Below are 27,916 nucleotides of genomic sequence, written 5' to 3'. Positions count from 1 at the left end.
TAGACCAGTACTGCTTCTCGAAAACATGGCCAAAGTGTAAAGCACACATTCAGGTTACTTAAGGAAATGAAAGAAGGTTTTGTTTAGTCATATGTAATTTTTGTGGATTTTAAAAGTAAAATCATTTTATACTTTATTCAAAGAAACTCCATCAAAAGTTTCAGTCTCGTGGAATATTTTGTAACTATGCCTTATCAAAGTTTTCCTTTTAGTATTGATTTATTAAGAAAGAAACTCGCTAATGGAGGCAGTCACTAGTGAAGAGTATCAAGGGCAATATACTATAGGGACAAATTCAATTATCTAAATTTTATTAACTGCTGTAATCTTGAAAAGTTTACAAAGGCCATATAAAACTGTGAGGAGGAGGAAGACAAATGGACACACAGAGCAATTGTTTCTGAGCAATTCTCCAGGCTAATCTTCTCTGTCTTCTCAGTCCCAGGGCAACTTCCTGCTCCTCCAGGGCTTCTGACACACTCAGGATGTGGTTGTAGCACTGTGTCTCCTCTCCCACAGTAATAGACTGCAGAGTCCTCAGATGTCAGGCTGCTGAGCTCCATGTAGGCTGTGCTGGAGGACTTGTCTGCAGTAACTCTGGCCTTGCCCTGGAACTTCTGATTGTATCTAGTACCATCAGTTCCAGGATAAATATATCCAGTCCACTCCAGGCCCTGTCCAGGCTTCTGTTTCATCCAGTTTATACCATAATCAGTAAAGATTTATCCAGAAGCCTTGCAGGACAACTTCACTGAGAACCCAGGTCTCCTCAGCTCAGCCCCAGACTGCTCCAGCTGGACCCGGGAGTGGACAGCTGTGGAAAGAAAGGCAGAGTGGATGGTATTGTTACCTCTGTCCCACTTAAATGTTTGAATTGGGAACCTCTTACCAGTAGATGCTGCAAACAGAAAAAGAATCAAGTTCCATCCCATGATGAGGGCCACAGTGTTTAGTGACTGTGGAGAAAACACTGATCACATGTTTTTATGGTGTGAGGACATCCCTGTATGTAACAACCATAGACTCACGAAATTTGCATATTCATGACCAATGTACATCTTAAATAAGGAGTAGGTCCAGAGGCAGAAGGAGGCAGTACAGAACACCTGGTCAGGCAGCTGATGCTGAGGTTCAAGTGCTAATCCTCTCTGAGGAAATGCATCCCATATCACTTCCCTGAGCCCTGTGCAGGTGCTGTGGATGGATCATCAACTCCTAACCTCTCAATATATTTCTGGCTTGACGCAGTTTCTTCACTCTGTGACAAGGTTATCTGATTTATTTATAGAAGGAGGTTGTGATATCGACAGTGACTTCAAAATCTTTAAACCTGCTAAGTTATGAGAATTTACAGCATCTTTCATATTCATACAATGTATACAGGCCTTTAGAGCAGGTTGCATAGAAAACGCTGACCCAACATGACCCAAAAGGAACATACATCAGAAATATTAGAACATCAAATTTTATTGCAGCAGTGTCTGCCATAACCACATTATGGAAATAAAATACATGTCTGTCATGAGATGAATGCATAAGGATTATACAATTATATATGCACCACTACATAACAATGTATACAAGGGACTGTGAAAGTTGACGCTGCTTCAGTGTTCTGTAACTTCTTGAGAATATAGGGCTTGTTACTGCAACTGGGAGGGAAGGAAAGAAATATGGGCCAAAGGTATGTACATACAGTGAGGTGAGAAATGAGTTCTATGAAATTATTTAATAATACTTTTGAGCAAATTACAGGAATTATACTTCTGTGGCAATGCTTTCTAATATAAGTATATCTTATAATTGAAGAGAGCAGGAACTTCTGCTGGGACACAGAGCCATAGTTAACAACACACCCTCAGGTTATGTCAGAATTGAGATGATTAGATGAGTTTGTATTTGACCAAAGTTTGGTGACTTGGATTTTCCAGGCCATATTCATATTATTATTCCCAGTTATTCCAGAAAAAGTTCTTTGCTCTCAAAATCCAAAGATATTTTTATCATGCATTGCTGGGAGCAATCGCATGCTGGATTGATAAAAGCAAGTACATGAGCTTCCTGGAGGCACCCACTGCTTCTTGCATGACAGATGAGTGGGTGTGTCCCTGGTTGAAGCAAGATCACTTATTATTGCTATCCTGCCTTTCCATGCTTGTTCCAAATATCTGGCATGGTATAGACTCTTACCGCCTAAAGGATAATCTTTCCCCCGTAGTTGATACTCTCTGTGTTGGGTAGATTTCCTACAGATATAATTCCTGATAATGGCTTCTAATTGATTCAAATGAGATTAAATCCTCCTACAATATAGTGAAAACTCTTAGGAGCTCTATGAACCTCCATGTGAATTACAGGAAGAAGGAAAACAAGATTGAAATAAATGAATAATCAAGGAAATACATTCATATTAAGTTTAGTCCAAGGGTATGGCCCAGGTGTCTACAATGATAAGAAATGATACTATGAATATAGAAACAAAGAATAAGTGGTTATCTACACAAGACAAGAGAGACACCTGTGTTCTACAAAAACTTTGATATAAAAACATTTCTTTGAACACATTAGGTACATGTGAATTTAGAAAAAGATAAAACTTCTACTTTGAACTCATAATGAGCATACAGTAACACTACTGCCTTAAACTTGGGATAAACAAAGTATCTTGTCAGATACTAGGATCAATAGTCCTAGTGTAACTCCATTTTTATGTAAAGATTCTATCTATTTAGAATGAGATAATTTTTCCACACGTAGAGAGACTTTGTATCCAGTCATAAAAATCCAAGAGAGAATTAGACAATAGGTGACGCCATCTTTTTCAACCAAAAATGTGTCTGTCTGTTTATATAGACAACTCACAGCATGTATATATACTCTCTGTATGTTCATGTATAAGTGCATGAATGGTGTCTTCCTAAGCTCTTGTGTTTTTTCTATTGATTGTATGCATGCATGTGTGTGTGTGAGGTTCACAAAAATCTGCTTCCTTTGCCTGCCAAGGTGTAAACAGCAAGGTTACCAGCCTGGAACTTTCAAAGTTAAAGTGTAAACAGCAAATATATCAGCCTGAAAGATTAAGAGTTAAAGTACATAGAAAAATACCAGCCACCAGCTGACCAATCAGCAGTGCTGCAACCTGCCTCAGTTTACCCTGTGTGCAGGATCTGCTCTCTAGCAACCTAGCTATAGGGACCTGAGGAAGAACAGTTTAATCACAGCTGGCACCTCACCTGGGCTGCTGCAGAGCCTCTAGCAGAAAGCTGGGCCATGGCTGCGACCCACTTTGGTTTGCCCTGTGAGCTGGAGCTGGTGTCTATAAATGCATCATCATGGGTTTCACTTTTTACCGTTTCCATAAGTAAGAAATATGGTTGTGTAAGTTGTCACTGGTGAAGATGTTGAAAGGTCTGGTGTATTGTAGGAGCATCCTAAACCAACATCACTTTACTCATAGATGTCCTTTTACAAAATTGACAAAGACACTATGAGACTGTGAAAAGAAAGCAAAAAAATGAATGCTCAAAATGACTATTTCTGAGCAAGTCCCCAGGCTAATCTTCTCTTTCATCTCAGTCCCAGGGCAGCTTCCTGCTCCTCCAGAGTTTCTGACACACTCAGGATGTGGTTACAACACTGTGTCTCTCGCACAGTAATAGACCGCAGTGTCCTCAGATGTCAGGCTGCTGAGCTCCATGTAGGCTGTGCTGGAGGATTTGTCTGCAGTCAGTGTGGCCTTGCCCTGGAACTTCTGGTTGTAGTTAGTATCACCATCTCCAGGATAAATCCTTCCAATCCACTCCAGTCCCTGTCCAGGCTTCTGCTTCACCCAGTGCATATAGTAGCTAGTGAAGCTGTAGCCAGAAGCCTTGCAGGACAACTTCACTGAGGACCCAGGTCTCCTCAGCTCAGCCCCAGACTGCTCCAGCTGGACCTCGGAGTAGACACCTGTGGAGACAAAAGCAGAGTGATGGCTTTTCCTCCTCAGTCTTTGTCTGCACTTCAGGTTTGGAACTGGAGAGAACATTACCTGTAGTTACTGACAGGAGGAAGAGGATGATCCAGCTCCATTCCATCCTTAGGGATAGTGTGTTCTCTGACTGTGGAGAGGACACTGACAAGATGTTGTCTTGGGGATGTGGACATCTTTCTATTTAACACCATAGACTAAAGTAATTTGCATATTCATGAGATGGTCCTTCTTAGATAAACCGAAAGTCCAGCAGAGGAAGAAGGAGTTACAAACACCTGGGTCAGACAGCAGGATGCTGAGGTCCAAGTCCTAATCCTCTGAGGGAATGTAAACAATTCTCTCTACCTTTTTTTCAGATATATGCAATTAACAATTGTGTGAAAGGTGAAATCATTGATTCTTCTGTGAATGAGTACGCTATCAATAATTCTCAGCACTTTGACCCATGATGAATGTCTCCATTACTCACTACACACTGCACACTGAGAACTGAGAGCAGCACTAATCGATGTTATAAACATAAATATTTGTGAAGCAGCTTGACACCATGATCATGAGCACTCTGGTATACTAGGGACTGTGTCATCTATAACCATGTACTTTTGACCATGTCTACCCAGTCAAACTCTTTCCTAAGGTAAAAGCCAAAAGGACAATTGAAAAGAAGTTGGTTGCTATGTAACAAGCAGGCACTAATGGATACCTGAAGGCTGATGTAGACTGCAAGGCCTGGGACTGCATGAGATCACTGATGTCTTTACTCTTCCTTCAAGCTACACAGCACCTTCCTGCATAGGAAACCTGGCCAACAGGGAGAATTTACAGCAGGTGTTTTCATTCCTGTGTCCCACAAGCCAAGTCCTTATCTAACAGCTTAAAGGAAGAGGAAAGGAATTTTAATATTCTAATTCAACCTCAGTCATATGATGATAAGCAAGAATACAAATGATGACATGGAGGTCATGAAAGGCTGATCCTCTCTCTCCCTTGATGAGAATGTAGACAAATGTACTGACTTTGGATTCAGTTTGGAGAATTCACCAAAAAATAATAAATAAAACTATCCTGTATCCCATCTATGCCCCTCCAAGTCACATAGTCAATCGACTCTTCAACTTATTATAGAGGCACACGAACTTCCATATTTCTTCACAGCATGTTACTCATGCTTTACTCACAGCAGCTGAGAATGGACTCATCCTAGATTTCAAATGAAGAACAAATAGAAAAATTACAGTGTAGTCTGTGTTGGACATTATGAGTGCATCCACTGTGAATCTGTCTGAAATTTTTCTACTGAGTTTGTTCTGCCAGTGCTTGGGATATCCATCCAATCAAATAAATCCCATGGACAGGCTTCTGACCCACCCACTATCCACATAGTGGACATAGGGAAGCTATCTGAGTGAAAATCGTGGCAGGTAAATTTTCATGAAGCCCCAGTACTCCTCATTCCATACCAAGACTCCAGCAATTTAACCTAGGAGTGACACCTATAGGAAGGATGCCATGATCTATTCTCTCTCTGTCTTCCCCTTAGCTCTCCTCTTATGAATGCACTTTCCAGTAGCTCCTGTCACTAAGTAGAGATGATCCAACTTCACACCAAGGTGAGAACCTGAGTGCTCAGAGACTGTGGAAAAGTGGATACTAATGTGGTTCTGTTGGCTGTGAGAACATGGCTATATTTACAAATACAAACTAATTTATGAAATCAAAGGAAATATATTTCTTAGATGAAGACATGAATTTTTCATAAGATAGAACTGGTAGAGTTTTTCTGTTAGTCAGATGCATGGTGAGGTTCTGGTATCTGAGAAAATGAATTCAAGAAACATCCTAGCTCCATCCACTCAGAGCTCATCAATTGAACTAACAATCCATTCCCCACATCCATGTTCATTTATGGGAACCACACATCAAGTATTCAAAAGACACCTAAAGCTACTCAGTGTCAACCATAATTCTCATGATGATAAGGTGCCTTGACCATCGAACCCCATCCAGACACATAGAGCTCTTCCATCCCACTGAGAATCTAGTCACCATATCCATGTTCCTTAATGTGACCCACACTTCAAATGTTCAAGAATGACATGAATCTCCTTAAGGTTAAAAGCATTTATGATGCTGAGGAGGTGCATTGACAATCATGTTTCTATCATACACTTACTCAGAGCTTTGGACACTGCTGTCCAGCACAATACAATGATCAACAGGACTGCAAACACCTCTTATAGCACCAACAAACTCTGAGACACTTTCCTCCATGTTTCTTAGGATTCTGAGGCTCCAATAACCACCTCAGGGTTGTAGCATGGAAATGGTATGTGTCAACAACACATGGTCTCTGAACATAATGTTGTTGGCAAGGAAACCCACAGAGAAGGCTGGAACACACTCAGTGAACAACTTCCTTATCAGCTTCAGCTGCTCCTTATTGGAAAATTGGTGAATCTACAGTGCCCCCTGCTGGTCTTGATAACTCATTTGTGTAACTTCTCACACAGGGATAGCTTGCTTACTTCTCTTCCTTGCAATGTACCTATTGATTTGAGAAGATATTCCAACAATGGAAGGTGAGCTGAGCCTCAAACTATGTCTCCATGAACCGCAGTCCTTTCTCTAGGGGCTGATAGATCTTTCAGTAGAAATGACCACTGATGAAGTAGTGAGTTAACAGAGTAAAAACTAGAGATAGACAGGAGCTATAAGCTGTCTACAAGGTAGTTTTCCCATCATTGAAGCTGTACTTGAGACAGAAACTTCAAAACACCACAAAGAGGAACAAATGTGGCACCTACAGATCAGTTCCAACCTACAGGAAGTATTTGCCCATCTGAAAAGTAACTAGAATTTTTAAAAAGTGAGCTGTGGTTCACTCTGCTTGCGAACTCAGCATATGTAATACAGGTGAGCTGTATGGTTGTGTGTAAAGACTTAGCAGGGGTGGTGTTTTCCTTTTTCCATGTATCTTTAAATATAAGAAATGTTGAGTGGGTCCTGAGGCAACCCTCTTCTCTCAGGATCTAGCTCCCCAAAGCTCAGTATTCTCTCATTCATGGAAGGCCATGACTAATGATTTTCAGAGTCTTGGATGTATTTGCTGAGGCTTTGAGAATGACAGCTCTGGTGCTGAATTACCTGCTAAAAGCTCCAGTGTGATAGTGTAGACATGACCAATGTATATGACAAATTTGTTTGTGTGTGTGTTTGTGTGTGTGTGTGTGTGTGTGTGTGTTTGAATATATGTGTGTCCCTGCAAGTGAACACATGCAGAAAATCATTTGACAGAATCCAACACCTTCATGTTAAAAGTTTTAGATAGATCAGAGATAAAAGGCACATGCCTAAGTACAATGAAGGCAATATAAAGCAAGCTTAGAAACATCATCAAATTAAATGGTGAGAAACTTAAAGCAATTCGACTAAAATCACAGATAACACATGCTCCCTACTCTCACCATAAGTCTCCAATGTAGTACTTGAAATCCTATCTACAGCAATAAGATAACTATATAAATCAAGGGGAAAGAAATGGGAAAATAAAAAATCAAAGGATCTCTATTTACAAATGAATGTAGGTGTAAGTGATCACAAAAATTCTACCAGAGAACTTCTACACCTGATACACACCTTCAGGGACATGGCTGCATTCAAAATTAACCTTAAAAAATACAGTTGACCTCCTAAACCCAAACATCAAAGAGCTGATAAAAAAAATAGAGAAACAGCAACCTTCACAGTAGAAACAAATAGTATAGAATACATTGGTGTTACTCGAACCAGTAAAGTAAAAGATATGTATGACAAGAATTTCAATTCTCTGAAGAAAGAAATTGAAGAAGAAATCAGAAGATGGAAAGTTCTCAATGCTCATGGATTTATAAGATTAACATATAGGGGAGATCCAAGATGGCGGCGAGCAGTGTGGACCATGTTTGAAACCTCCAGTGAACAATTCAGGGAATTGCACAGATTTCTGAGCCAGGAACACCAAGGTCCCCACACCACGGCAGCAGAAGTGCTCCACGGTTCGGAGGGACCAGGGTGCGGAGGACCTGCTTGCCCCCTCCACACGGGAGGAGCGAGAACTTTCTCGGATCAGAGCAACAGCACCAGCGGCACCAGCGGCGGTGGCTGTGGTTTGCAGCTGAGAGCCTTCCAGTGGAGGCAATTGGTGTGGTGGACGGTGGGAGTTGCTGCTGGCGAGGGGAGTCTGGACAGGATTTGGGTCGCGTGGTGCCTTGAGACCCAAACTTGACGCAGCAGACAGTTCAGCCCCAGAGTCCTGGGTTTGCTCAGTGAGCTGTGCCGCGGAGAAGCTGGCTCATCTCAGCAAGCAATTCTCCCGTGCTGTGACACAGGCTGGGCAGAGGGCTCAGTTCCACCCTAGGCGCTTGCTCAGCGCAGCCGCAGTTTTCCTGCTGTGATGCAAGCAGCCTAAGTGTCCCTCAATAGAAGAATGGATAAAGAAACTGTGCTACATATACACTATGGAATACTATTCAGCTATTAAAAGCAAGGAATTCCCAAAATTTGTGGATAAATGGATTGAGCTAGAAATGATCATAATGAGTGAGTTAACCCAGAAACAGAAAGACTCAAATGGTATATACTCACTTATATCTGCATATTAGCCCAAGGGGCATGTCCCACGAAAGCCCTCACTTACCAGGAAACTGAGACAGAGGGGAGGACATTCTAGTGGGACTCTAGATGAGAGAATCATGGGAGAATGGCAAAGTAGAAGGATCCAGAGGGTCCTAGAAGCCTACAAGTAGAACATTATGATAGGCAGATTTGGGCACAGGGGTCCCACTAAAACTAAGGCACCAGCCAAGGACAATACAGGCGGTAAAACTTAAACCCCTACCCAGATCTAGACAATGGACAGAACACTCTCCACCATAGAGTGGAGAATGGGATATTACGTTCTCACATACTAGGGTGCCTCACCTTTGACCATGTCCCCTGGACGGGGAGACCTGGTTGCACTCAGAGGAAGGACAGCAGGTTACCAAGAAGAGACTTGATACCCTATGAACATATACAGGGGGAGGTAATCCCCCTCAGGAACAGTCATAGGGGAGGGGAATAAGGAGAAAATGGGAGGGAGGGAAGAATGGGAGGATACAAGGGATGGGATAACCATTGAGATGTAACAAGAAAAAATTAATAAAGGAGAAGAAAAAAAGATTAACATATAAAAATGGCAATCTTACCAAAAGCAATCTACAGATTCACTGTAATTCCCAACAAAACATCAACAAAATTATCTACAGATTTTAATTTAAAAGAACAATTTTCAAATTCATATGTACAGAACAACAACAAAAAAGCTGGCAGTTGATTTTTTTTAAAATCCTATACAATAAAAGAACTTCTGCAGGCATCTCTATTCCTGATTTCAAGCTTGACTACAGAGCAATACTAATAAAAAACTGCATGGTACCGGTATAGAAACAAACTGGATAATATATGGAATCAAATTATTGGCCCAGAAATAAACACACACACCAATGGACATTTGACTTTTAACAAAGAATCCAATTCCATAAAATGGGAGCAAAAGCATCTTCAACAAATGATACTTGTACTAACTGAATGTCTACATGCAGAAAATGAAAATAGTTCCATAATTATTACCCTACACAAAACTCAATTTCAACTGGATCAAAGGTCTCAACAGACCACAGGGAGCTTTGTGGAAGGGGTGGGGAGGACAGAAGGACCTGGAGGGGACAAGAACTCCACAAGAAGAACAACAAAGTTAAATGCCCTTGGCTCAGGGGATTATGAAGACTGAAGCAACAACCAATAACCGTGCTTTGACTGGATCTGGGCCCCCAACACACATGTAACAGATGGGCAGTTTAGACTTCATGTGGGTCCCCTAGTAAGGGGAGCAGAGGCTGATTGTGACATGGATTCTGTTGCCTCTTTCTGATCAGGAGACCCTTGGCATGGCTTCCTTTCCTAGCCTCAGGGTAAGAGAATGTGCTCAGTCTTGATGAAACTTTTTAAGCTGTGGTGAGTTTGGGGAACTCAACTTTTTTTGTTATAAGTGGGGATATGGGGATGAGGGTGGAAGGGAGGGAGGGAGGGATCATATAGAGATTAGGGACATGGAGACATCAGGAGGTAAAGGGAATAAATATAAAAAGTCCTTAGCTAATGTGAACAGAAATTGCTTTTAAAGTAAATACAAGAATTGAAAGAAAGACAGAAGGTTGCAGAGAGGGGAAGTTTAGCAATCTCATACTGGTGAATTCACATCTCATGAGTTATCTCTAGAACAAAAAGAATATAAACCCACCCACAAGGTATGGGCATTGTATCTCTGAATAACATGAACTTGGATTTTGTTAAATACTTTTTCATCATCTAAGGAGATGATCATGTGAGTTTTTTTTCTTACAGTTTGTTTATATGTTAGATTACACTGATGTCTGTATATTGAACCATCACTGCATGGGTGAAGCCTACTTGGCTGTAGTGGATATTTTTGATGTGGTTTTGGATTTGGGTTGTGAATATTTTATTCAGTATTTTTGCATCAATATCATAAAAGAAATTTGTCTGAAATTCTCTTTCTTTGTTGGGTCTTTGGATGGATTAGGTTTAGAGGTTACTGTGGTCTTAGAATGAGTTTTGTAATGTTCCTTCTGTTTCTATTTTCTGTAATAATTTAAAGAGTATTTGCATTAGCTCTTCTGTGAATGTCTGGTAAAATACTGTACTGAATCCATCTTCCCCTGGACCCTAGGCTTTTTTTTTTTGGATGGGAGATTTTGATGAATGTTTTTATCTTCTTAGGTTATATAAGATAATTTAATTTGTTTACTAGGATATAATTTAACTTTCATAAGTGGAATATATCACATAATTGTACATTTCATTTAATTTTCACATTTTGTGGCATATAGGCTTTTGAAGACCTAATGAGTCTTTGGATTCCTTCCTGTCTGTTGTTTTCTTTTATGTTTCTCTTGATTTGGAAAGTGTCCATCTGCCTTTCGCTAATTTGGCAAAGGAGTTGTCTATCTTGTTGAGTTACTTTTCCAGTTGAGGAATTCATTCTACTATGTGATAAACCTCCCAGGACAGTAACATGGATTTTAATAACTAACCAGAGTGACCTCTATTGTGTCATTCAAAGCAAAGGTTCTGACCAACATATAACATATATGAAAGTTTTTAACTGAGAGGAAAACACTTTAGGTGAGTCAGGCAACACTCTTGATGTCCCTTCTCTGCACCTGTTCCTTGTGTTTGCATAATTTTTTATTTACATAGTTTCTTTTAACTGTCTCAGCTCAAATATTTAGAAATGATGCATATGATATTGATATAGAAATAATACAGTTTCTTAGAAGAAATTACTCTGAACACTTAAAGAATAATAATGAAAAATACTTCAGAGGGAAAAAAACCAAATCACAAGAGAAAAATCCCAAATAAGATTTTAGAATCTTATTACACTACATTTTACCATTATGCACATTAAATATGCATCATCATTAAATCTCATTTTTGTTTCAACTTCTGCTGACACGTTGGGCAATTTAGCAAAGACAGAAGACTTAGAACCTGTCAACTGGAAAAATGTGAGATTTACACACTAAAGATATTGCCAAAATTGTCCCTTTCTTCTTTTTCCTTCCTTCCTTCACTTTCTTCCCTCCACTATTCATTCACTTCCTTAATTCAATCCTTCCTTCTTTTTTTATTTAATTTTTGAATAAAAATATTTAATTTAAAAAAATAATTGGATACATACTTTAGGTAGGGATTACATTGAATTTGTAGATTGCTTTTGGTAAGATGGCCATATTTACTATGTTGATTATCCCAATCTACAAGCATGGGAGATCTTTCCATTTTCTGATATCTTCTTCAATTTTTTCCTTGGAAGACTTGAAGTTTTTTCATACAAGTCTTACTATCATTTTCTCTAGAACTCATATGCACAGAGGTTCCTAAAAGCACTGATGTATTTACTTTCCTTGATTTCTTCAGTAACAGATGTCCACACAGTTGTCTATAGCAATACCAAAAGATACATTTCTATTCTACTCAGCAGACCAGAGAAACTCCCCTAAAATGGACCACCTCTTGAGAAACAAAACAAGTATTAAAAAATTCACATAATTAAAGTCAGTGAGAAAACCCATCTAGACACAATGTAAAGTATCTAAAAATCTACAGTGGACAAAGAGTAATTCCACAATTTCATAGAGATCAAACAACTAGATAAAAGAAGAAATCAGAAAGAAATTAAAATGTTAAAAATTCATGTATTAATTGAAAGTGAAAACACAGAACCAAATCTTCTAAACAGTTTGAAAGCTTCTAAACAGAAAAATTTAGACTTCTGTGTTTTAGTTTTCTCTGTCTGTTTGCATGATGTTCTCATGTTATTCTCTCACAAAGGACTGGTTACTCCAGAAAGCATGCCGCTGTGTGAATTTCTGCCTCTACATCTTCACAACACTCACAGCCACAGGCTTCATCACAACTGACTAAACATGGCTTCACCTTTATCATTGTTGTTCTGCTGATGTCAGCACAAGTTTATGGGGATATTAAATAGGTAAGGAATTTCAAATGCATAGAGTTGATCTTGATTTGAGCCCATTAATTCAGCACTCATGACATTGATCATCCTTCTTAGAGATACATGAGCACAGTGTCTATGCCTGTATGAGAGATCTATAAAGGAAGCATTAAGCTCTTCCTGATAGGTAACAGAGACGTTAATGGTAGACCAGGACTTCATGTAGCTGTGACCCTGCACTGCCCACTGAACTGCCTGGAAGAGGCAGGGTCTTCAGGGAAGAGCATAATGTCTGCTCAGTGCTGGTGAATAAGCATTTTCATCTTAGCATTGTAAGATTATTTTCCCTCCAAAAGGCCTGGTTAGCATGGACTTTGTTTGGATATTTTGGAGGCAGCTCTCTTTTGCCTGATATCTACTCTGTATGGTTTAATCTCTATCATGAAATTCTACTAGCAAATCTTCTATAACACCAATCTGTTACTTGTAGATTCTTTAACTTAAATGTTACCTTGATTCAATCTAAAAATAGAAATATATTATAATTGACAGTGTTCTATCTGTGCTCACCTAGCTGACACATGGTTTCTATTTTGTTATTCAAACTCTGATGAAGGAAGAGCGCTGAAATGTTTTGTAGATGGTATTGTACTCTCAACAATCCACTATAGCTCAAGAAGGGTGTCCTAGAAATTTAATGTTAATGTGATACATCAAGGGAGAGAATACAGAATTCCATGGGGTGGTGAAAACTTTGCCTCTTTTTGATAAGTTCAGCCTGCCCCACCTGAATTTGACCCTATGAACATTCATGGACACATTGATTCAAGCTTAAAAGAACACAATACTCACATCAGACATAAATTTGAAATGAAGTTAAGTATATAATTACACAAAGGGAGACTATGTTTTTGCCTAAAAGGACACATGAAAATGAAAACCAAACATGAATTACTTCACTTATAATTTCAGGAAACACTATGATTTATAACACCAATGAGTGGTGAACATGCAAGCTCTCAAAGGATTGGTATTGGATGGGAGTGGACTATTTTCTTATTCTGGACTGGAGGGAATGAACAACTTGTGATTTGAAAAACATTTTTCAGGAGTAAATCTCTGTCTCAGGGACTCATTCTCAGGCTATTTACTCATCCAGGACCCTTTTTAGAGGTCTCCTTTTCCTGCAGTGTGAAGTATCTGGGTACTTGAAAATAACCAGAAGGTAGCAGATAAGTCATTGAATCAAAGTGTTACAGCCACTTAACAGAAGCCTTTCCAATACACTGGAGAATTGCATTCAATTCAGAGGACAGAAATGGAAGATTCCCCTGCACTCTGGTTAATCCGTGCTGCAACTTGCCTTGGTTTACCCTGTGTGCTAGAGTTAATCTGCAGCATCCTGGCTAGAGGGACTTGAGGAAGATAAGCCTCATCTGGGCTGCTGCAGAGGCTGCAGCAGAAACCTGGGCCACCATTGTGACCCGCCTTGGTTTACCCTGTGTGCTGGAGCTGGTCTTTATCAGTGCATCATCATGGATTTCCGTTTCTTATTGTTCTATTAAAAAAGAAACATTTCAACGGAGGTTGTAACTGGTGGAGATGTTGAAAGGTTTGTCATACAGTAGAGGCAACCTAAACCAACATCTCTTTACTCATAGATGTTCTTTTACAAAGTTGACAAAGGCACTATAAGACTGTCAGGAGGAAGCAGAACAAATGAATGCTCAAAATGATTATTTTCAAGCAAGTCTCAAGGCTAATCTTCTCTGTCATTTTATACTCAGGGCAGCTTCCTGTTCCTCTATGGTTTCTGATACACTCAGGATGTGGTTCAACACTGTATGTATGTTCATATATGTGAATGAATGGTGTCTTTCGTACCTCCCTTGTTTTTTTATTGATTGTGTGTGTCCATGTGTATGCATGGGTCATAAAAATCTGCTTGTCTTGTCTGCCAAGGTGTAAGTAGCAAGGCTACCAGCCTGAAAGATGAGGAGTTATAGTACATAGAGAAACACCAGCTACTAACTGTCCTTTCAGCAGTGTTGTGACCTGCCCCAGGTTACCTTGTGTGCTGGAGCTGGTCTCTAGCCTCCTGGCTGGAGGGACCTGAGGAAGATAAGTTTTGTCGCAGCTAGGATTTCACCAGGGCTGCTGCAGAGCCCCAAGTAGAAAGCTGGGCCACCACTATGACCTGCCATGGATTAAGGTGTGTGAGCAGCTAGTAGTCTCTATCAAAGCATCTTCATTGGTTTCCCTTTTTATTGTTTTATTAAAGAAGACACATGTCTATGGAGGTGGTCACTGGTGAAGATGTTGAAAGGTCTGGTGTACATAAGGGCATCCTAAATCAACATCATTTTATTTGTAAATGTCATTTTACAATGTTGACAAAGGCACTGTAGTACTGACAGGAGGAGGCAGACAAACACACAGAATGATTATTTCTGAGCAAGTCTCCAGGCTAATCTTTTCTGCCTTCTCAGTCCCTGAGCAGTTTCCTGGTCCTCCAGGGTTTCTGACACACTCAGGATGTGGTTGCAACACTGTGTCTCCTGTTGCACAGTAATAGACTGCAGAGTCCTCAGATGTCAGGCTGCTGAGCTCCATGTAGGCTGTGCTGGAAGATGTGTCTGCAGTCAACTTGGCCTTGCCCTGAAACTTCTGATTGTAGCTAGTACTACCAAGTGCAGGAATAATATCTCCCATCCACTCCAGGCCCTGTCCAGGACTCTGTTTCACCCAGTTCATATAGTAGATGCTGAGGCTGTAGCCAGAAGCCTTGCAGGACAACTTGACAGAGGACCCAGGTCTCACAAGCTCAGCTCCTGACTGCTGCAGCTGGACCTCAGAGTGGACACCTGTGGAGAGAATGACAGAGTGCCTGTCATTGTCACCTCAGACCCTGTCTCCTCTTCAGATTTGGAGCTGGTGAGCCTCTTACCTGTAGTTACTGACAAGAAGAGTATGATCCAGCTCCATTCCATTTTCGGGACAGTGTGTTCACTGACTGGAGAAAACACTGATCAGATGTTGTTTTAGGGGTGTGAACATCCCTGTATTTACCACCATAGGCTCAAGCAATTTGCATATTCATGACCATGGTACTCTTTAGATAAGGCCTTAGTCCAGCTGGGGAGGAAAGCAGTACAAACACCTGGAACAAGAGGCAGGATGCTGAGGTTCAAGTCCAAATCACCTCAGGAAATGCATCCCATGCCCCTCCCTTCTTTAAGATATATGCAATTAACATTTAGGAAAGAGGATGACATCACTGACTGTGACTGATTACTTTGCTGATAACTCTCAGAACCTTGACCAGTCATGAATGTCTGCATCAGGCAATACACACTGTCAACTGAGAGGAGCACTAATCTACTTGGTAGGAACAAATATTTAAAAGTCAGTTTGACAACATGTCCATTAGCAGTAGAACTCTGGTACACTAGGACATATTTCATCTCTAGCCATGGACTTTTGACCAGGTAACTGAGACAAACTCTTTCCTATGGTTTAGGCCAAAAATCCTATTAGGAAGAAGTTGGTTGCTACCTAGAAGCCAGACACTAATGGGTACATCTTGCCTGAAGGCTGATGTTGTAGACTGCAAGTCCTGGTACTCCATAAGATCACTGATGTCTTTGCTCTTCCTTCAAGCTACACAGCAACTTTCTGCATTAGGAAATCTAGCCATCAGAGAGAATTACAGATCAAGTAGGGTTTTCTCTTTCCTACAATCAAAGACCTTAGCTAACAAACGAAAGGTGGATAAAAGGAATTTTAATGTTCTAATTTTAACTCAATGGGATGATGATAAGCTAGAATACAAAAGACAGCAAATATGTCATAAAATGATAATCCTCTCTCGCCCTCAATGGGAGTGTAGTTACATTGGAAACCAGTTTGGCGAGTTCTCAAAAAAAATGTAGTATGGAAGAATGGGGAAATAGTTCGATGCACAGGGTCCTGGAAACCTACAAGAAGAACTTTATGACAGGCAGATCTGGGTCCTGGGGTCCTCCTCAAACAATCAAGATGTAATATGAATAAATTAATAAAAAAAGAAAGAGGAAAATAAAATAATTACAGACTATTGCTATTGCTCTTGATTGCTCCACAGAAATCAACATTAACACAGTATCACTAAAAGGTAGCATGTACTTGAGTCATTAAACATGAAGAAATCAAATGGGTACAGAATTGTAATTGTCATCCTTACTGGCTAGATTTCATAGTGTTGGAAGATGCTATTCATACTACTGGAAGATGAAATCAATAATCAGTTCTTACCCGATTGCATATCCTATGTGCTACAATATAGATTATCTTGGCAAGAAAAGCCACTGGTGCAGTATTGGAATAACCATTATAGGAGTAACCAACCACCCTTTGATTGAATTTAAGCCTCATTCAACAAGATGAAAACCATACTTTGGCACTGTTATTGTTGTCAAAACCCTTGGCTAGACAGATATGTGCCTTAAGGGAGAACCTATTAGCACTGGTCTGTTAAATGGACAACAAACTGAATCCTAATGATTTAACATTACACACATAGACTAATAAATTTCCCAATTCTCATAAAAAAATTATGCTGTGTCCCACCTACACACCACAAAGCATATACCTAATGGACTGTACACATTATAGAGACACTGAACTTCTATATTTATTAATAGCATGTTATTTGTGGTATAATGAAAGGAGCTAGGAATGGAATCATCCTATATTTCCAACAAAAGTCAAGTAGATAATGACAGTGTAGTCTGTGTTGAATATTGTGAGTGCATCCAGTGTGCATCTGTCCTAAAATTGCTCTATATAGTTTGTTCTTACACTGCTTAGGATATCCATCTAATCAGTTCAATCCCAGGCGTTTGGCTAGCCCAGCTTCCCCATATAGAAAACTGGGAATCTATCTGAGTAAAAATCCTTTCAGGTAACCTGTCATAAAGCTCAAGGACTCTTAAGTGCAGCCCCAAACTGGAGCATCTGAACCTAGGAGTGACACGTATAGAGAGGAAGCCATGATCACTTCAGTCTCTGGATTCCCCTTAGCCTCCTCTTAGGAATTCACTTACTTGTAGCTGCTACTGCCAGGTAGACATGATCCAATGTTAGGCCAAGGTGAGAACCTCTGTGCTCAGAGACTATGGAAAAATGGGTACTAATGTGGTGCTGTTGGCTCTGTGGACATGTCTTTATTTAAAACCACAAATTAATTCACACAGTCATGAGAAAGGCTATTTCTTTGATGAGGACATGATCTTTTTCATTTAGAACAGGAATAGTTTCATATGTTGTTGGATACATGGTGATGTTCAGGTTTCTTAGGTAATCCATTCATGCTCCATCCTGGCACCTGGGCACACAGAGCTCTTCCATCCCACTGACAATCGAAACACCACTCCCATGTTCCTTAATGTGAACCACAGTTCAAGGTTTCAAGGACAACATAAATATTCTCAGAGTCAACCATATTTGTGATGTTGAGAAGATGCATTGACAATCCTGTTTCTATCAGACACTTAGAGCTTTGGAGGATGTTATCCATCACAATCCAATAATCAACAGGACTATGAACACCTCTTCAACCAGCTGCAAAGTCTGAGACACTTTCCTCATATTGCTCATAATCCTGAGGCTCCAATATCCTTAATAATTATTTATAATTATGTCATGAACTAATATTCTATCTAGTCAACATATGAACCTGATTTGGAACTTGATCCCACATTTTCTGTAATAATTCAGTGGTCTTAAGGTCCACTGTCAAGGCTTCTATGGCCTACCAGAGCTGGCAGATGATGAATGGAAGACAAATGGCCAAGAGTAAGAATAGCCCACGTGCAAATGCACCATTAATTAACATATAATTGTATGAGGATGTTGAAATAAGGCTATGCAATGCAGAGGAAAATGTGGTATCCACTTCCTTAAATAAGGCAGAAGCTAAATGTAAGATATCAATTATTTTTCCATGATGTAGATCAAGATTAACTCAAAATTCAGAATGATTCCAGAGTCCTTTAATATGGATCTGTATATATATCCATTAATGTTCTTATTCATTATATTGCATTGGAGCTATGCAAGTCCATATAAAATGGCATGGTTTTGCTACTCTAACTTTGATATTTTGAATCTGATTTTCCATATATAAACTGCTTCCTCAAAATCATGGACTCTCTCCTGGAGTCTTCTATCAATGTTTCCTAATAAAATAATGCCAGGGGACATTCTTAGGTAACTGATCTATATAATGAGCTGAATGGAAGTCTTTAATAAGTAATGTGGTGGCAATAGCAAAGCTAGAGATAGTGGCTATCAGTGCTGAATTTCCTAAAATAGGAAAAGCCACAAATCTTCTTGCTCACTTGGAATATAAAGTATCTCTATGTAGTACATCAATTCCACAATTGCTAAACTAAAACTCAGTGATGTCACAGGCAGCACAGCATAGGGAGTTTGCTTCAACAATATAAGGGTTTCCTGACTAGTTTCAGCGATGTACATAGTGAAAACACATCTTTTACAAGAAATATGATGTACACCTTCTTTTTGTTTTTTGAAATGTAAAATTCCATATGTTCATTTATGTAAGATGGACAACAGTGAAGAAACACAAGGACTGACTGGTTCTTTTGTTGTGTCACCTCTGTACTGGACAAGAGACACAATTTTAATATCCACAAAAAGATGAAATAAATTATCTTACAATGGCAGCTCTTCTTTTCCAATCATAGGGCAAAATATTGGAGTCACCCATCCTGGTAAGTACCACCCTTTCACATTTGCAACTGGGATCAGCCATTGAAATGCATGGGAGATGCAGGGGAAATGCATAGGGAGATCCAAGATGGCGGTGAGCATTGAAATGCATAATAGCACTTTTTTCTCAATTCATGCCTTTAGTCAAGATATGGACTTGAATCTGACCAATCACAACGCTGTAAATCAGAATTATTAAAGGGAGGATACACCACAACATTGGGGCAAAAATCACATGCAAACCATTCTGGGACATATTTAAAAGCCAATGAAACTATCCATTATTCTAAGATACAGAGATAAAAGTAGCATCAGCTCCTAACATTTCTCAGCTTCGTTCTCTCAATTTTATAATTACCATAGCAAACAAGGTATTGTAAGCACCTAAAAGTCTTCTTGGAGCAGCTGACAAATGGACCCATTATAGAGGACCTTCCTGCCAAATGACCCCAGTAGGTGTAAACTGAGTAGGGAAGACCAAATGTTCTCAGAGTAAAGTGAGGAAAATTCTCTAACTGATGTTTACTTAATTGCTGATGTACAAGTTGCAAAGAAGCCTTTCTCTCTTGCAATAATTGATGAAGGGAGCTTGGATCTGAAGGTCTTTTCAAACTCTTAGATAATGGTTTTAAGGTCCTCAGTAGTCAGCTTTATGAAAGATCTGATGCAATTTATTTATCCCAGCACCTTTTGAAAAACATTTAAACTTTTTAGGTGTGACAAATTCAAATCCAGATGCTGAGGAATCACAGATTGTGTCAAAATAATTCTATCCAGGTAGTTGGAAGGGGGTTGTAATTGAATTTTGTCAAGAGCAAATTTATAAGAGCCAGGGTCATTTCCTGCAAAATATTTTATTAAATAATCATGATTAGATTGAGCCAATAAAATATCATCCATATAATGGATAGTAAGGAAAGGGGAGGTTTTTGCCCTGTAGATAACAAAGCTTTGTCCATACACTTCTGACAGAGTGTGTGAATATTTTTCATGCCCTGAGGCAAAATATTCCACAAACAAGGTTGGTAAGGTCTCTGGAAGGCTAAAATCAAGTTTTTCCTGTCCTGTTAAGGAAGCTATGTTTCAATCAAGCCCTTTTCCATAGAAGAGCTAGAAGACTTGTCAGAAACCTGAGCCCTTTAAAGCTGACTTCTTGAGAGCTAAAATCTGGTAGGTCAAGCAACTTTAGTTTTTCTCCTCTCAATCCCTATTTAATTATTACTCAGGTGTAAGGGCATTTTCTCTCATGAGATCATCAGCATGGCTTGCAATCCATCTTTGTAATTCTTGCCCCACATTTTTCCATTCACCTGACTTAATGTTCTATAACTCATGAGCTCACTTTTTGAATGAATGTTATGAATTCCTTTAGAACATCAGAGTGGACCACAATACACATTTATTTTAGTTTTTTCTTAAGAATCTGTATATGCAGTCTATGTTCCTTAGATTCATTTGGACCCATGATTACCTGCTACTGATCTGATAGTCCCTTGCAGATGAGTCTGCAGCATTTTATGAGTGGGAACCTAGCTCAAAATGCCAAAAAGTAATCATAAATGATGATTAGTTACCCTACCATCTGCCCGACATTATGCGCCAAAGAACACTGTTCCTCAAGGCCAGCTCCAGGAACGGCAAACAGGAGAGGAGAGAGGAGGCTCCCCATTAGGGAGAAGTGAGCAGGTGGTGAATGACTGGTTAAGGGAAAACAACCATGGGTTGAACAACTAGCTTGAGGATCTAGTTGTTGAGGAGAGGTTGAGAAATGGAGTTAAAAGAAATACTTGGAGACTCAGGCATATGTGGTCCAGACTGAAGGTCATAAAGCCCAGGAGAACATTTCTATCTGGTTCTCTATCTGTCTTTATCTCTGTCTTGCTTGATGTCTGACTGACTCCTTGATCCTTGCTTGCTTACCATCTTACTAGCTTCTTGTCTATCTATCTATCTATCTATCTATCTATCTATCTATCTATCTATCTATCTCTATCTATCTATCTATCTATCTATCATATATATAATTATCTACTTATCTATCATTTGTCTACCTACCTAATTATCTGTCTATCATCCATCTATCTATCTTGCTATTACTCATTTTTCTATCTCCTTGCTTGTTGTTACTCATCTTTCTATTTCTCTTCTTTCTGTTCCCCATCCACCTCTAGCTCTCTCTCACAGGTCTGTTACTTGCATGTCTCTTTTTGACATTCCCCATCTATCCATCTCTCTTGAAGTTCCATGCTTCACTCTAACTTTCTCTCTCAGGTCTGTTACTTGCTTTCTTCTGCCTTCTAACTAACTCTTGCTTGCTTGCTTGCTTGCTGTCTGTCCAACTAACTAACTGTCTCCATGAGCTAAACCACTTATTTTATTAAAATAAAGTTCAATTATTTGTTACTCATTACATCATGATTTCTTCATCGTTTACAATCACTAGGAGAATGCAGTCACTAGTGAAGAGTGTCAAGGTGTAATGGGGACAAATTCAATTATCATCACTTTATTCACTGCTGTAGTCTTGAAAAGTTTACAAAGGCCATAGAGTAATGTGAGAAGGAGGAAAGCCAATGGACACAGAGCAATTATTTCTGAGCAAGTCTCCAGGCTAATCTTCACTGTCATTTCAGTCCCAGGGCAGTTTCCTGCTCCTCAAGGGTTTCTGACACACTCAGGATGTGGTTACAACACTGTGTCTCTCGCACAGTAATAGACTGCAGTGTCCTCAGATTTCAGGCTGCTGAGCTCCATGTAGGCTCTGCTGGAGGATGTGTCTGCAGTCAGTGTGGCCTTGCCCTGGAACTTCTGATTGTAGATAGTACTACCATACTCAGGTTCAATCCATCCAATCCACTGCAGTCCCTGTCCTGGCTTCTGCTTCACCCAGCTCATATAGTAGTCTGTGAAGGTGTAGCCAGAAGCCTTGCAGGACAACTTCACTGAGGACCCAGGTCTCCTCAGCTCAGCCCCAGACTGCTGCAGCTGGACCTGAGAGTGGACACCTGTGGAGGGAAAAACAGAGTGGAGTGGACGTCATTGTCACTTCGATCCCTGTCACCTCTTCAGAAATGGAGCTGCTGAAGTCCTTACCTGTAGTTACTGACAGGAGGAAGAGGACAATCAAGTTCCATTCCATCCTTAGGTATGGTATGTTCACTGAATGTGGAGAGGACACTGATCTGATGTTGTCTATAGGGTGTGGACATCCCTGTATTTACTACCATAGACTCATGTAATTTGCATATTCATGGACATAGTACTTCTTAGATAAGGCCTTAGGTCAGCTGGAGAAGAAGGAGATACAAACACCTGGGTTAGGCACCAGGATGCTGAGGTTCAAGTCCTAATCCTCTGTGAAAACACATTCCATACCCCTCACCTCTTTCACATATCTGCAATTAACATTTATGTGTGAGAGGGTGACATGATTGACTCACCTGTTCCTGAGTACTCTGCCAATCATTCTCAGCACTTTGACCAGTCATGTCTGATCACTCAGTATACACTGCACACTGAGACATGAGAGCAACACTCATCTACTTGATATAAACAAAAATATTTATAAGGCAGCTTGACAACATAACCGTTAGCACTACAACCCTGGTCTATGAGGGCATATTCCATCTCTAGTGATGGACTTTTGTTGAGGTGCACCGGGGAAAAACTCTTTCCTATAATTCAGGCTACAAATCTAAATAGAAAGAAGTTGGTTGCTGCAAAACATTCAGACACTAATGGGTACATCTTACCTGAAGGCTGATGTTGTAGACTTCAAGGCCTGGTACAGCATGAGATCACTGATGTCTTTGCTCTTCCTTCAATCTACACAGCACCTTCCTGCATAGGAAACCTAGACAACACAGGGAATTACAGATGAGGTAGGTTTCTCTGTCTCCTACAATCAAAGACCTTAGCTAACAGTTGAATTGCAAATAAAAGGAATTCTAATGTTCAAATTTTGCCTCAAGAAGATGATGATAAGCAAGAATACAAATGACACCATTGTTTTCATGAAAGGATAATCTCTCTCACCTTTAATGGGACTGTACTTATATTGGAAATCAGTTTCAAGAATTCAGCAAAAAATAATGAAGAAAACTATGCTATGTCCCAGACACATCTCTCTAAGCCTATACCCAGTTGACTCTACACATTATACACATGAACTCCTATATTTATTTACATCATGTTATTCATGATCTATTCACAGAAGTATCTGTGTGTATTCACAGTGGGTATCTGTCCTGAAATTTCTCTACAAAGTTTGTTCAGCCAGGGCTTGGGATATCCATCACTTCAACCCCAAAGCCAGGCTTCTGCCTCACCCACAGTCCCATAAAAAAAATGGGGAAGCTATCTGAGTCAAAATCCTTGGAGGTAACTTTTCCTGAAGCTCCAGGAATCCTCAGTCCAAACCAAAACTCCAGCAACTGAGTGGAGGAGTGAAATCTATAGAGAGGATGCCATGATCTTTTCAGTCTCTGGCTACCCCTTAGCCCTGCTCCTAGGAATGCACTTTCCTTTAGCTGCTGTCACCACGTAGAGATGATCCAATGTCATGCCAAGGTGTGAAGCTGTGTGCTCAAAGACTGTGGAAAAGTGGATACTAATGTAGTACTGTTGATTGTGTGGACATCTCTGTCTTTGCAACCACAAATAATTTATGAAATCCAGTGGGAGAATGTTTCTCAGATGAAGACATGAATTTTTTTAGATAGAATGGGTGGAGTTTTTTCTCTTAGTAAATGCATGGTGAAATTCGGTTACCTGAAGACATGAATTCAAGCTCCATCATGGCACGGGTGCACACTGAGGTCCTCCATCGCACTGACAATACATTCACCACATCCATGTTACTGATGTGAACCTCACATCAAGTTTTCAACAGACACCTGAAGCTCCTCAGTGTCAACCACATTTCTGATGATGAGAAGGTGCATTGACCATCCTACCCCATTCAGACAAATAGAGCTCTTCCATCCCACTGAGAAACCAGTCACCATATCCATGTTCCTTAATGTGAACCACACTTCAAGTGTTCAAGGACAACACTCAGGTTCAACCACATTTGCGATGCTGAGAAGGTGCATTGACAAACCTGTTTCTATCAGACACTCACTCAGAGCTTTGGAGCTGTCTCCATCACAGTCCAATGATCAACAAGATTAAAAATACCTCTTCTAGAGGATGCAAGCTCTGGGACACTTTTCCCCATATTGCTCAGGATCCTGAGGCTTCTATATCCTTAATAACTATTTATAAGTATGTTATGAACTTGTATTCTATGCAATTAAGATATGCATCTGGTTTGGCCATTGTTCTCAATATGGGTGCTTTTTAACAAATAAACTCTTTCAGGATGTAGCATGGAAGTAGTATGTGTCAACAATGCCACAGTGTGTGAACATAATGATGTTGCCAATTAAATCCACAGAGTCAACTGGGTACATTCACTGAGCAACTTCCTTATCTGCTTCAGCTGCTTCTCTACTTAGAAAATTAGTAGGTACACAGTGCCCCCAACTGGTCCTGATAACTCACTTGTATAATTTCTCACACAGGGACAGCTCACTTATTTTTCTTCTTTGCAATATACCTATTGATTTTGAGAAGATATTTCAACAATGGAAGGTAAGGTCTGCCACAAACATTGTCTCCATGAACCATAGTACTTTAGCTAGGGTCTGTTAGATATAACAAGGGAAGTGACCACCGATGAAGTAGTGAGTGAACAGACAAAACACTAGAAATAGTGAGGAGCTATACGCTGTCTATAAGGCAGTTTTCCCACCCCAAAGCTGTACTTGGGGCAGAAAATTCAAATCACCACAAAGAGGAACAAATATGCCACCTACAGATCACTTCCAATCTACAGAAAATATTTGCACATCTGAGAAGTAACTAGAATTAAGGAAAATGTGTGCCATGATTCACTCTGTTTGCTAATTCAGCATTAGAACCACAGGTAGGCTGTATGGTTGTGAGTAAAGACTTAGCAGTTGTGGTGTTTTTCATTTGCCCTGTATCTATAAGGTTCAACAGTGCTGATTGTGTCCTCGGACAACTCTTGTCTCTCTGGATGTAGCTTTCCCAAGATCAGCATCCTTTTACTCATAGAGGGTCATTACTAATGGTTTTCAGAGACTTGATATATGTGTTAAGGCTTGGAGAGGGACAGCTGTGGAGCTGAATAACCCAATACCAGCTCCAATGTGTTAGTGTAGCCACCATCAATGTATATGACAAAAAGTGAGTGTCCCTGCATATGAACACATGTAGGAAAATCACTTGACAGAATCCAACACACCTTCATGGTAAAAGTTTCAGATAGCTCAGGGATACAAGGAACATACCTAAGTACAATAAAGGCAATATACAGCAAGTTTATAACCAACATCAATTTAAATGGAAAGAAACTTAATTCACTAAAGCAATTCCACTAAAACCAGGGACAAGACAAGTCTCCCCACTCTCACTGTATCTCTCCAATGTAGTACTTGAAATCCTATCTCCAGTGATTAGACAGCTAAATAAATCAAGGGGAAACAACGTGGAAAAGAAGAAATCAAAGGATCTCTATTAACAAATGACACATAAGTGATACCAAAAATTCTACCAGAGAACTCCTACATTTGATACATACCTTCAGCCAAATGTCTGGATTACTATTAACTCAAAAAAATCACCAGAACTCCTATATACTAATTCCAACATGTTGAAAAAATTAGAGCAACAATACCCTTCACAATAGAAACAAATAATACAAAGTACCTTGGTGTGGCTCTCCCTAGAAAACTAAAAGACCTGTATGACAAGAACTTCTATATTCCAAAGAAGAAATCAGAAGATGGAAAGTTCTCCCATGCTCATAGATTGGTAGGGTTAACATATTTAAAAAAGGCCATTTTACCAAAAACAATCTACAGATTCCATCCAAGTCCCATTAACATAGGAACGATATTCTCTAAGTCCTTTTAAGAACAATATTCAACTTCATATGTACAGATAAAAAGCCTACATTGGCTAAAACAATCCATTACAGTAAAAGAGCTTCTGGAGGTATCTCTATGCTTTCTTTCCAGTTTTACTACAGAGCAATAGTAATAAACACTATATGAACTGGCATACAAACAAACTGCTTAATCAATGGAATTAAATTAAAGGCCCAGCAATAAATGCACACACCTAGGGACACTTGATTTTTTACAAAGAAGGAAAAAAACATACAATGGGGACAAAATCATCTTCAAGAAATGGTACTAGTCTAAATGGATGTCTTCATGTAGAAAATGCAAATAGGTTCATATTTATTACACTGCACAAAACTCAACTGTAAGTGGTTCAAAGGCATCAGCAGACCACAGAGATCCATTTGGAAAGAGTGGGAAGGATAGAAAGACCTGGAGGAAATAAGAAGTCCACAAGGAGAACAAAAAAGTCAAATAACCTGTGCTCAAGGGAGGCTTATGGAGACTGTAGCAACAAACAGACATCATGCATCCATTGAATCTAGGTCCCCTACACTCATGTAACAGATGAGCACCTTAGTCTTCATGTGCATCCCCTAGCAAGGAGAGCAGAGGCTGCTTCCGACATAGATTCTGTTGCTGATTCCACTCAGGCATCCTTTGGCAGACCTTCCTTGCCTAGCCTCAGTGTAAGAGAATTTTCTCAGTCCTGATGCAACATGGTAGGCTGTGGTGGGTTATGGCACTCATTTTTTTGGCAAGAAGGAAAGATATGAGGAAGAGGGAGGGAGTGTGGGACAGTGTGGTGAGTAGTAAGGTGAAGAGGATCAGGAGACAAAGTGAATAAATATAAAAAACACTTAGCTAATGTGAAGAGAAATTAACCAAAAACTACCACATAAACAATACCTGCTAACAGTTTCCAGAAACTCACACCAGTCCAATTAGACATAACCAACACCAATGTTCCTCTCAGATGAAAAAAAAATTACCCCCCTTTTATTTAGCCACCTGAAGGTCAACATCCCTGTGACCCACAACTCTCACTTGCAGTGTTTTCTTTTAAAAATCTATTACCCTTGAATCAGGGCCACTGTCCTACCCGGCTGTGTCAGGAAGGTTTGTAGTCCTAGCTCAAGCTCATAATAAAGGACCCTGTTTGTATTGCATCAATATGGAGTCCTGGTGGTCTTTTGGGGGTCTTGTGTTTAGGGAACAACAACACAAACAACAGCCACACATGGACACAGACACAGACACACACACACACACACACACACACACACACACACACACACACGCAGTCCATATGCCATTTAGTTAAAATTTGCAGTGTGAAAGATGGGCCTTTGACGAAGTGGCTGTGATCATGGCAGCTCCACTGCCTCCTGAGATGAAAGTAATCATGGAAGGGAATTTCAAACCCCTTTGTGCTATTGTCACTATGGTGCCCTGTCATTTGGGAATGACAAACGTCCTTGTTCTTGTCAACTAGTGGAAATTCACTCAAATCACTGTTTAACACCCTGAATTGTATTATAGAGTCAATGAAATAAGCAGACATTAAAAGCAGATGAAAGTGAGATTGTTGATATAAAACTAAAATGTTAAAGCAGATCAGGACCTGGGTGACTCTTA

General features: G+C 39.9%; 2 gene segments (V, D, J or C); both read right to left on the bottom strand.

The window, feature by feature from the left end:
- The window catches only part of LOC311603433 (Ig heavy chain V region 1-72-like), a 162,774-nt gene that overhangs the window by 36,632 nt on the left and 98,226 nt on the right, over positions 1-27,916 (bottom strand).
- On the bottom strand, positions 21,993-22,479 carry LOC311603385 (Ig heavy chain V region 3-like). The segment is given in 2 exons: positions 22,401-22,479; positions 21,993-22,312 (listed from the first exon to the last, which is right to left on the bottom strand).

Source organism: Acomys minous (genome assembly GCF_964271855.1).
Source record: "Acomys minous genome assembly, chromosome: 8".
In the NCBI taxonomy this organism is placed as follows: Eukaryota; Metazoa; Chordata; class Mammalia; order Rodentia; family Muridae; genus Acomys; species Acomys minous.
Note: the sequence above shows the minus strand (reverse complement) of the source record. Positions and strands in the feature narration are given on the sequence as shown.